Source organism: Diceros bicornis, chromosome 21 (assembly GCF_020826845.1).
Source record: "Diceros bicornis minor isolate mBicDic1 chromosome 21, mDicBic1.mat.cur, whole genome shotgun sequence".
In the NCBI taxonomy this organism is placed as follows: Eukaryota; Metazoa; Chordata; class Mammalia; order Perissodactyla; family Rhinocerotidae; genus Diceros; species Diceros bicornis.
The window spans coordinates 5,771,361-5,781,941 of NC_080760.1; positions in this window are offsets into that span (position 1 = coordinate 5,771,361).

The following is a 10,581-nucleotide window of genomic DNA, read 5'->3' on the forward strand; positions in this document are numbered from 1 at the left end:
CAATACTTCAAATAAAAAATCATAAAAATTATAATCATCCTTATCAGTTCATTCAGTCCTGTGTAATCCATTTTTGATCCCAATCTTTTTGTTAGTGGCCTCATGAAGACATCAGTTTCTCCATCAGATTTCTGTAATTTCTTACCCAGTTCAGTTTTATGATCAGCAAGTTTATCAGAAGCCTGTACTCCAGTGTAACTGTCACAGTCCTTTCCATGAATTTTTCTGAAGTTGAAACATTTTGCAAAAGCATTAGAGCAAAGAAATAAGTCTGCAAACAAGACCTCAAAATGGTAATTGACAAAGAAATTTGGTTAATTTTGTGACATACGACACTTTAAAATAATAATAACCAGAATTATGACTGATAACCAGGACAGATCAGAATTTCAGTAATTTTATACAATTTTAAAACGCCTATATCAATAACATTTACCCACAAACTACCACCTAAGCATGTTTATCATCACTTGTCTGACAATGCTTCCCATGTAGTTTAACATACTGAGTAAGCCTAATAAGTTTAGTATCTTCCTCCTTATAGGAAGAGAGCAAATATCTCCAAAATAGGATGAGAAGAAGACAACACCAGTTGTAGACAGCTATCCCAAGACTCCAGACCAGGACTATATTCCCAACTTCACATCCACTCATTTAAACCTTTGTTATGCTTAAACTGTACACCTATTTTATAATTGTTACATTTAAGATTTTCAGAATACTATCATACTTAAGGAAAGTGATTGATTTGGAACAGACTGGTCTTAAAGTCCAGGCATTTATCGGGTGGCTCCTAATAGAACTTAATGGTTGTATAGAACAAATCTCTGGCCTTGACTACTGGCCTGATGGCTAAAACTCTGCACCCGATCTTCCCTTAAATGCAGCGAAGGATTCACAGTGACAATTGCTGCCAACCTGCCGCTGCTTAAGGCCAGACGGGCTCATTCAGTGTTCCCCTGGTATGACCACCGAGCAGCTAGCTATATTTGTTCCTTTTTTAGGGCTAAATGGTGTCACATCACATACAGAAGCCCTTAATGACAGTCAAGCAGGAATTGCCTTATTAAATACTAAAATGTCTTTAATAAAAAGACTGTCTTTCAAAATAGAATGGCCTTAGATATTTTAACTACATCCCAAGGTGGTACATGTACAATCATTCAAACTGAATGCTGTGTTTTTATACCTGACGAGTCTTCTAATGTGTTATCTCTGCTAAAGCCCATGAAAAAGCAGGTGAAGGCCTTAAGCGAGCCTGCACCCGGTCTTGAGTTGTTTGGTTGTCTCCCTTCTGGTATTGGTTCCCTTTTTCCATCTGGATTGCAATTCCTATTTCTATTACTTCTTGGAATTCTTGTACTAGCCATAATGTTTAAACTAATTGCTATTTTCTATACTCAGTGCTGTAAGACTGTCATGTAAGCTGGAGTAATGAAAGCTGAGGTGGTCGATTGATCTTATAACCTTGGACCAACTTCCTTTTTTCATAGGGACTATGCCTAAGAACTCATTTTACACTAATCTTTTCAAAGATGTTAAATTATTATCATTGTTACTGTACTTGTTCTATAATTGTGAATAGCATAAATACAAGGATTCATAAAAAGCACATATACAATGTTTGTGTAACAACCTAAAATTAATCCAAAACCCATGAAATGCTTCCTCTATTAATATATATATACCTCTTTGCTTGTCCACTATATCCAATTAATTCCCCCCAAGGTGGACAATTGGGCAAATAAATGAGATAAAAGCCTGGCACCGAGGGACATGAGGGACCCAGGGCAGGCAGCAACCACTCTGGGGCCGAGGGACAATATTTTGATCATTCAATGCTTTCTATCAAAAGATTATAGACCAAAGGGGAGAAAATGACAAATAAATGGCAAGCAATAGGATATATTGGAACATATGAGGAAGCCATTTGGGGTAAAACAAATTTGGCCTGGGTTTGTTTTTCCAGAAGGGCCTGTCACCTGCGTTGTGTATCTGCTTTGCCATGTCCCAAAGAGAAGAATAAATGCCCTTAAGATAAGGATTCAACTTCCCCCTCCTTGGCATTTCCTTAAGGATAAGCATTTCTCCCTAGGCTGGGATTTGACTGCTGCATTGATCCTGTGACCACCCAGCTCCAGACAACAGACCTGACACCAGCCATGCCCTCCCCACTGTGTCCATCAATAGCTATTCTGGCAGGGCAATCTGGCAGGGCGATCTTGTGGTTATTGTGAAAGGGACATTGCAATCTGATGTGATACATGCTCTTTGATGGTATATAACAGCTCTGTACACTCCACTTCTTTGGTACCCTTCCTTCTTTAGGGAAGGAAGGCCCTGGGCCATGGTCCTCAAAAGTTGGTTCATAATAAACTCACCCCAATTTGATTTATAGATTGATTATAGATTATTTACGTCGACATGTTTTACAAGTAATATCTTGAAAGGAAAAAACAATAAAGCAGCAGCCCTGCATTACACATGAAAGTTGTGCTCCCCCTGGAGGGAAAATGAGGATACAACATTGGTCAAGTACTTGATTTTATAATCCACTGGTGCCTTTCAAAAATATAGCTTTATTATTGTAAGAGTAAAGATATCCTTAAGAATAGTGCCACAAAACAGGTTTTCCCAGCTTCTTTTTGTCAACTATGAGAGTGACATCAGCCTGGGGCACTTGAAGAGGCATGGTGGACTCAGCTGAGGGCTATTTAATTACTGTGAGATGATTAGCCAATAGCAAATAAGATGCAGAATGATTAAAAAGAGTTAAAGGGACATAAAGTTGGAAATAATTAGGAAAAATAGTGCCTTCAAAATATCCTCTCATTATTTTTATAGCATTTTTTTTGAGGCATAACTAGGATAGTATGTTAGATTTTTCTAAATCTTTATCTCCAGGACATATATTACTGAGTTCTTCATTAAATAAGATAATGCCAAAGAAAACCTGGACAAAAGTATTCTGTACTATCAACAAGGACAAAACATGTACAACATTGCTCTATATATTAAGATTCCAGCTGTAATAGTTAAGATATATATTCATGTGAGTAAAATTATAATGAATTTCTATTTTTCTCAGGCCGTGAACCATGGTAAAATATATAGTAATAAGCAGAAAACCTGATGAACTAGGTGATTTAAAACACCTGATGTTACAGCTTGGACATTCAAGGGTGAAATAGATCAATTTAAATTTCACACCTTCTGCTTTCCTTGTAGCCAGTGAAGTGTCTGGAAGACCGAAAGCACATAAAATTAATTGAGAGTTAAGAGTATTTGGAAGCAGTTGAGGTTAAGCCCTCAACAATGGTGGCCCTTACTTCTGGAGCCATTGACTCTTTGTCATAAGTTTATTGTATAGACGAGTTCTCTCCTTAGATGATTTGTGTATGTTTCATAGAAGAGAGACAGGGCAGGAGAATTAACTATCACTCCACACCTGTTGTGGAGTGATATATATTACCTCATGCAATTCTTACAGTAATCCTTTAAAGTAACTATTATAATTCATATTTAACTGATAAACAAAACCATGTTTAGGGGCCTGCCCTGTGGCGCAAGCGGTTAAGCACACGCACTCTGCTGCGCCAGCCTGGGGTTCACCAGTTCTGATCCTGGGCGCGCGCCAATGCACTGCTTGACCTGACATGCTGTGGCGGCGTCCCGTATAAAGTGGAGGAAGATGGGCACGAATGTTAGCCCAGGGTCGGTCTTTCTCAGCAAAAAAAGATGAGGATTGGCAGGAGTTAGCACAGGGCTGATCTTCCTCACAAAAAAAAATAAAAAAGACCATGTTTACAAAATTGATCAAGGGTAGAGGGAAGATCTGAACATCAGTCTGTTGGGTTTTATGCCTCTATTCTCTCCACTGTGATAAAAATGGTACTTCAACATGGGTACTCACCATCTGGCTATTTAATACCAGCTCCTGCCAACATCATTGGATGAGATGAGATGAGAAGTTTACTTCCAAAGTTATCCTATTATATTTAAACTATACTATTTATGAGTCAAATGTCAAGTCATATTTTAGAGGCATAGAGAACAACTGATTACTTCTCCTACACATTTTTCAGTTTTATTATAACTTTGTTGTGCCACATTGTGTCAACTTTGTGTCAACTTTACCAACTTTAGTGCTTCACTGTTCTTTTTTAAAACGCTTACAATTTCATTTTCCATGTAAAGCACTTTGCTGTTTTCTTCTTAGTCACTAGATGGCAGTTCTGTATGTCTGTAAATTACCACTGCAGCAGGAAACAAGAGGTCTTAAGCCAGTTTGCTCTGTACAAATGATGGACATAGGAGGATTTCTGGTCCATCAAGGCTGCCTGTGTTATTCTGTGGCCATAACAGGGATGTCCAGGACTGCTTAGTCAGAGGCATGAAGCAGAGTCAGAAAGCATCCTCTAAGTTCTTCTTCAGATGTGAGTTCAGGTACTTACCCTCTCACCTGAGCACACTGGAGTTTAATGAATGTGTTCTGACTCTTACTCTCACCCTCTAGTTAATAAGTCTGGGAGATCCATACCCCTAGAAAAAACACACGACTCATAAAGCCTTTTCTCAACTAAATGGAGTTGAGGGCTATGGTGCTGCCCGAGAGTCTGATGCTTAAAGCAAAAGCAGCTGGTGCTCATATGGAGGGAAAGAGCGTCAGCTACACCTGAAGCGCTTTTATTGATGCTCTTATGGAATGAGCAAGTTTAAAATAAAACCACATTGCTTAAACCTCACTAACTGATTATTTTATTTTCAAGTAATATGCTGTGAAAATCTGCTATGTCTAAGAAACTATTTCATAAAACTGAAACAATTCTGTTTTTCATTCTCTGGTATTTGAAATACTATTAAAACTGTAACTTCTTTAACATTCTACAATATACAAATAGGCAAATATCAATTATATTCTCTAAAAATGTTTGCTCCCATGTTAAAGATTAATATATGGTAGCAAAACGGGTTACCACCCAGTTTTTAACTAATTTTTTGCTTTTGAAATTACATATAAAATTTGTGTTTTGAAGTGTTTTCCTAAAACTCAGCAATTTTCCGATATAAATAGACTAGTTGACAGGTAACTAGAATGAAATGTGATCTTTAAAACTCTAGCTTTGTGTAAGAATTGATAATATCAAGCAGTTGAAAGTTGGGTCTCTCCACATTATGATATTTATTAATTGTGAATAGCCACATCTATTACAAAGTGCTGAATAATAAAAAGAAATTAAACAATATAAGCCTTCTCTTACCCCACATGTACAGTTTATACGCAAATAAACTCTCAAAGGTCAGGAAAATGCTTATGATTTCAGCTAACTGGTAAAATACTATCTCATTCCAGTTTTAACCTCATTTGAAATTGACTTAAAACTCTTCTCTTAGGATCCTGCTCTGATCAGTGCCCCCTGGTCCCCTCAATGTCTCATTTGATTGCAAACCTATCTGAGGAATTGAATATTCTTTTCCATTTGTTCTCTATAAGGTATCTGTGTCAGTGCTTTTTATACAATGACCACTTGGTACAATTTATTATTAGTTTCAGAAACATCTTTGGCCGGCCTTGTGGCTTAGCGGTTAAGTTTGCACGTTGCACTACTGGCAGCCTGAGTTCTGATCTCGGGCGCGCACTGACGTACCGCTTCTCTGGCCATGCTGAGGCTGCATCCCACATACAGCACCTAGAAGGATGTGCAACTATGACATACAACTATCTAGTGGGGCTTTGGGGGAAAAAAAAGGAGGAGGATTGGCAATAGATGTTAGCTCAGATCTGGTCTTCCTCAGCAAAAAAAAAGAGGAGGATTAGCATGGATGTTAGCTCAGGGCTGATCTTCCTCACAAAAAAAGAGAAACATCTTTATTTAGGAACAAATCAAGGAAACAGATGTGAGGAATGTGGGGTAGCCTAGTTGATGGTGCTTGAGGGATTCTTCACGTGTCTCAGCATAGAAAAATTTAAAGAGTAAAGCAGCATTGGTCAGATCAAAAGTGTGGGGTGAACATAATTCTGAAGGAATAATGATGGAGACGTAAAAACAAGAAGCCGCTTGAATTGCATTGGAAGGTATTAGACACATCAAAGGGCTGGGAGAAAACCTTGTTTAATGTAAGTTCTTTCTAAACTCTAAGGCAAAAAGTAATATGAATTTACATGGTAATTATAAACCACAAAACAATTCACAAGACAAGTAAACAACTAAAGTAGAAACCAAAATAAGAAAAATAGAGGTTAAAGGAGAGATGGAGAGAGCTGGTTGGGGTCAGAAAACATGGCTTAGTCATCCTTGAAGTCTCCCTCAGACTCTGATCATTCTTAGTGCTCAGTAAACACTTTGAGCCCATGAGCCTGGGGAGGGGCAAAGTGAGAGGTGGTTGGGAGGGGAGACAATGCGAGGATACCCTTGTGGAGGCACTGACATTGAAAATCAGTGACATTTTGCCAAAGTGTTTACCATAATATATTATGGATTATTCTGGAAAGTTAAGGATTTTTCTGGAATGTACATTTTCATTTTATGGAAACTCCAACTAGCCCAGAGAACGATTGAGACATTTCAGCTTTAGAAATAAAGAGAGGGGCCAGCCCTGTGGCACAGCGGTTAAGTGCCCGTGCTCCACTGTGACAGCCCCGGTTCACAGGTTCGGATCCTGGTGCGCACCGACATACCGCTTGTCAAACCATGCTGTGGTAACATCCCATATAAATTAGAGGGAGATGGGCACAGATGTTAATCCAGGGCCATTCTCCCTCAGCAAAAAGAGGAAGGTTGGCATCAGAAGTTAGCTCAGGGCTGATCTTCCTCACAAAAAAAGAAAGAAAAGGAAATAATGAGAAACTTTTCTGTCAGTTTTAAGAATGAAAACCAGTTAGCATCTGGAAAACAGTTGCAATTTGAGATCAGAATGTGGAGAAAGAATTAGATGTCACAAGTTGTTTTTGCTTTTATCTAGGGCAGTAAGGCTTGCGGGGGGAATGAAGTTCCATCTTGGCTCTATTGAGTTTGAGAAGGTGTAAAATTCATTTGTTCTGGGCAACACTGTTGACCTGCGGAGAAAGACAAATGGTTCAAGCAGCTAATCTAAAGGCATGACCTATATGTGCAAGGTATTTGTGGTAGGTATTGAAGGAAATACAAAGAATTATAAGGTTCCAAGCTCCTCCACATACATGACATGGCTTGCAAGATGTCACTTGATTCTGCCAAGGTATTTAGTGTATGTTGTATTAGAGAACCTAAAAAAAATGGGAATGTTATCGAGAAATTGTAATTAAGGACAGCTTCTTAGGAGAGGTGGACTACATCAAGTGCTCAAAGGGACCACTTTTGGGCAGGTGGAGGGAAGAAAGTGTGAGGATTTCAGATGAGGGAAGAGGGGAAAGGTACAGACATAGAAAGGAACATGGCATTTGGGCATGGGGGTGGGGAGGCCATGACAGGCACAGTCTTCCCGTGACTGAGAGGGAGCTCAGTTTCCTCCTCCAGGAGCCCAGCACTGCTTCCCGCTTCCTGGCCTAATCCACCTGCAGACCTCCCGCCTGAGCCAAGACCTATCTTATCTGGATCACTGCCTAATCTCCCAACAGGTCCCTTTATTTCCAGTCTTAATTTCTTCTAATCTTTCCTCCACAATGCCTCCAGAGTTACCTTCTAGAATCTAAATTTGTTTAAATGTGACATCTGCTTATACTCTTTCAATGACTGCTCAGAGCATTGGAGAGAACATTCAGACTCCTGAGCTGGACACGCAGGCTTTCCCTTGCTGTCCTCATCTTTAGCCTCATCACCCACTGTTTCCTACATGTTCGCTTTGTTCCAGCCTTAAAAATACCCCCATATTCTGAAAGCTTTAGCATCCTTTATATCTGCCTTTTTTATGTGTGTCTACTGCACTCCTACCCCTTGTTTAATCAACTTAATTCCTATTTCTTAGTCTAAACTCATATCAAATGTTCCTTCCTCTTGGACACTTTTCCTGAGAGGTCTCCATCTAGAGACTCCTTTTGATGTCCCCACTCTGGGACCCTGTACTTATCTGCTTTTCCATAACTGTTGTTTTATTCATGTCTCATAGACAGTGAGCTCCTTCAAGCTGAGACTATCCTTCTTCTTGATAAATAAATGGCATGCAGTGGGATACATTGGAGCATATGAGGAAGCCATTTGGTGTAAACCTAATTGGGCCTGACCTATTTTTTTATAACTTTTTTCCAAAAGGGGCCTGTAGCCTCTGTTCATCCATTGTACATCCACTTTAAGCAGTTAACATGTCCCAAAGACAAGAACAATGCCCTTAAGATGTAAACGCAACTTCCCCCACATTGGCATTTCCTTAAGGATAAGCATTTCTCCCTAGGCTAGGATTTGATTGCTGTGCTCATCCTGTGACCACCCAACTCGAGACAACAGCCACGCCCATGGAGACAGCAGACCTGATACCCACTGTGTCCGTCAACTGAGGTGCTCACAGGTCAATGTCACGGCTATTGTAAAAGGGACATTGCAATCACATGTGATACGTGCTCTTTGATAGTATATAACCACTGTGTACACCCCACTTCTTCAGAGTGCTCCATTTCTTCATGAAAGGACTCTCCCGGGCTATATGGTCTTCAAAGGTTGGCTCGTAAGAAACTCACCCCAATTTTGATTTATAGATTGGTTATGGGTTATTTGCATCGACATTTCTTGGTGTAATTGCGGCAGAATCTCAGAGAAACCCACCGGATACAACCTGGAATCTACACTGAACCGACAGTTGGTACCGCAGGGGCACTTTGAGCCCCACCCGGATCACTGCATTCTTCAGGTGACCCTGGTGAGTTCTCCTGAATCCTGGACCTCTTTATTTTAAGTTGATAGTCCAAGAGTTTATTTGAGCTGTTTTAAGATATTAAGACTAGAGGCTTTGAAGGGTACCAGTACATTTCCTAGGTGGAGAAAAACCTAGGGGGAATTTCCCAGGCCAAGGAACTTTAGGGGAAGCTTGGAGTAAACTGGGTTGGTTGTTCTTTTAATTTGGCTTTAAAATTGGAAAGAATTATGTTTATAAGGTCTGAACAAAACTGCTTGATAGAGAAATGAGAGTCTGATCTTGTTCAGCTATGAAGAAAAGAGACATGGCTCCTCCCGGCTGAAAAGGCGTTTTACAGGTGACTGAAAAACCTCAGTAGGAGTGTCAGAGGTGAACCTCACGATGTGTAGCCGTCCTATAAGGCATTCCGTTATCATTCACGTTAATTAATTATAGCTTCATCCGGGGATGCGCACATGAGGGTTGGTCACCCGCGCTCCGAACCGCCACAGTGGTCCTAGACTGCCAGGGGGAGAAACCTAGACAAATAAGACAGTGAATACGACATTCCTTTAGAGAATAACACTCAAAGCAGCACACTTGTGACCCACTACACAGTTCAAGAAGTTGTTCAGACTTTAGAAAAAACAAAGGAACAAACAGAACTAAAAATGGGAAACCGTGCTTCAAAAGCCTGCCGGCTTCCAGATGGACAACCCCCGACGGGGACTCCCGCTGGTTTCCCGTATAATGCAGACGGAAACAATGCTTGCAAGTATTTAACTAAATGGGAAATGTTAACTAAGGATGACTTAGGTCGTAAATGGCCAAAATGGTGAACGTTTGACCTCTGAAAACTACTGTATTTGCACGCCCATGTTGAAAAAGCCGGCGATAAAACCAAAACAAAAGAAGGGGAAGATTATTACGATTGGCATTTAGAGGCTTCAAAGTGTAATAATGATAAAATGACCTCTTTACAGGAGACTAACCATAAACTGACTGAGAATATTTCTGAATTAAAGAGAGATAAGAAGTCAGAAGCTGTCCACCCCCTTCACCTCCTCTACCTCCTCCACCACCGCTGCTTTCAGCACCTCAGAGCTCATCTCCTTCTCCCTCAGCACCCGTGTATCCTTTCCTTTCTGAGCTTCCGTACCCTGACCTATCCACTGCACCTCCTCCTCCCTCACCTCCTCCTCCTCCCTCACCTCCTCCTCCTCCCTCACCTCCTCCTCCTCTCTCTCCTCCCACACCTCCTCCTCCTTCCTCTCCTCCTCCTCCCTCACCTACTCATCCTCCGTCACCTTCTCCTCCTCCTTCACCTCCTCCTCCTCCTTCACCTTCCCCTCCTCCTCCACCCCTAGACAAAACAAGAAGTAACTCTCAGGGAGCAGATACTGAAAGTCCTATAGTTATAGTGGCTGTCTTTAAGGAGAAAACTGTTACTGGGTGAGGTGAGCCTGCTCTTGTGTATACTCCTTGGACTAGAACTGAATTTAAGAATTTGACGAAGGACTTCCCAGGCCCTTTGCAAGATCCTTTAGAGTTTGCTCAAGAATTTGATTTTATTGTTAGAACATATGCACAGGATATTCAGATTTATATCAGCTTGTGCATTTGCTGGTGTCTGAGAACAAAGCAAATGAATGGATAAAAGAGGCAGATTGGAGAGACCCCCTGGAGGATTTCCATAAGCATGAGCCTCACCACCTTAAGGAGTGTAGGAATATTGCTCGAAACTTACACAAAGCCATTCCAGTAGTTTTTCCCAGG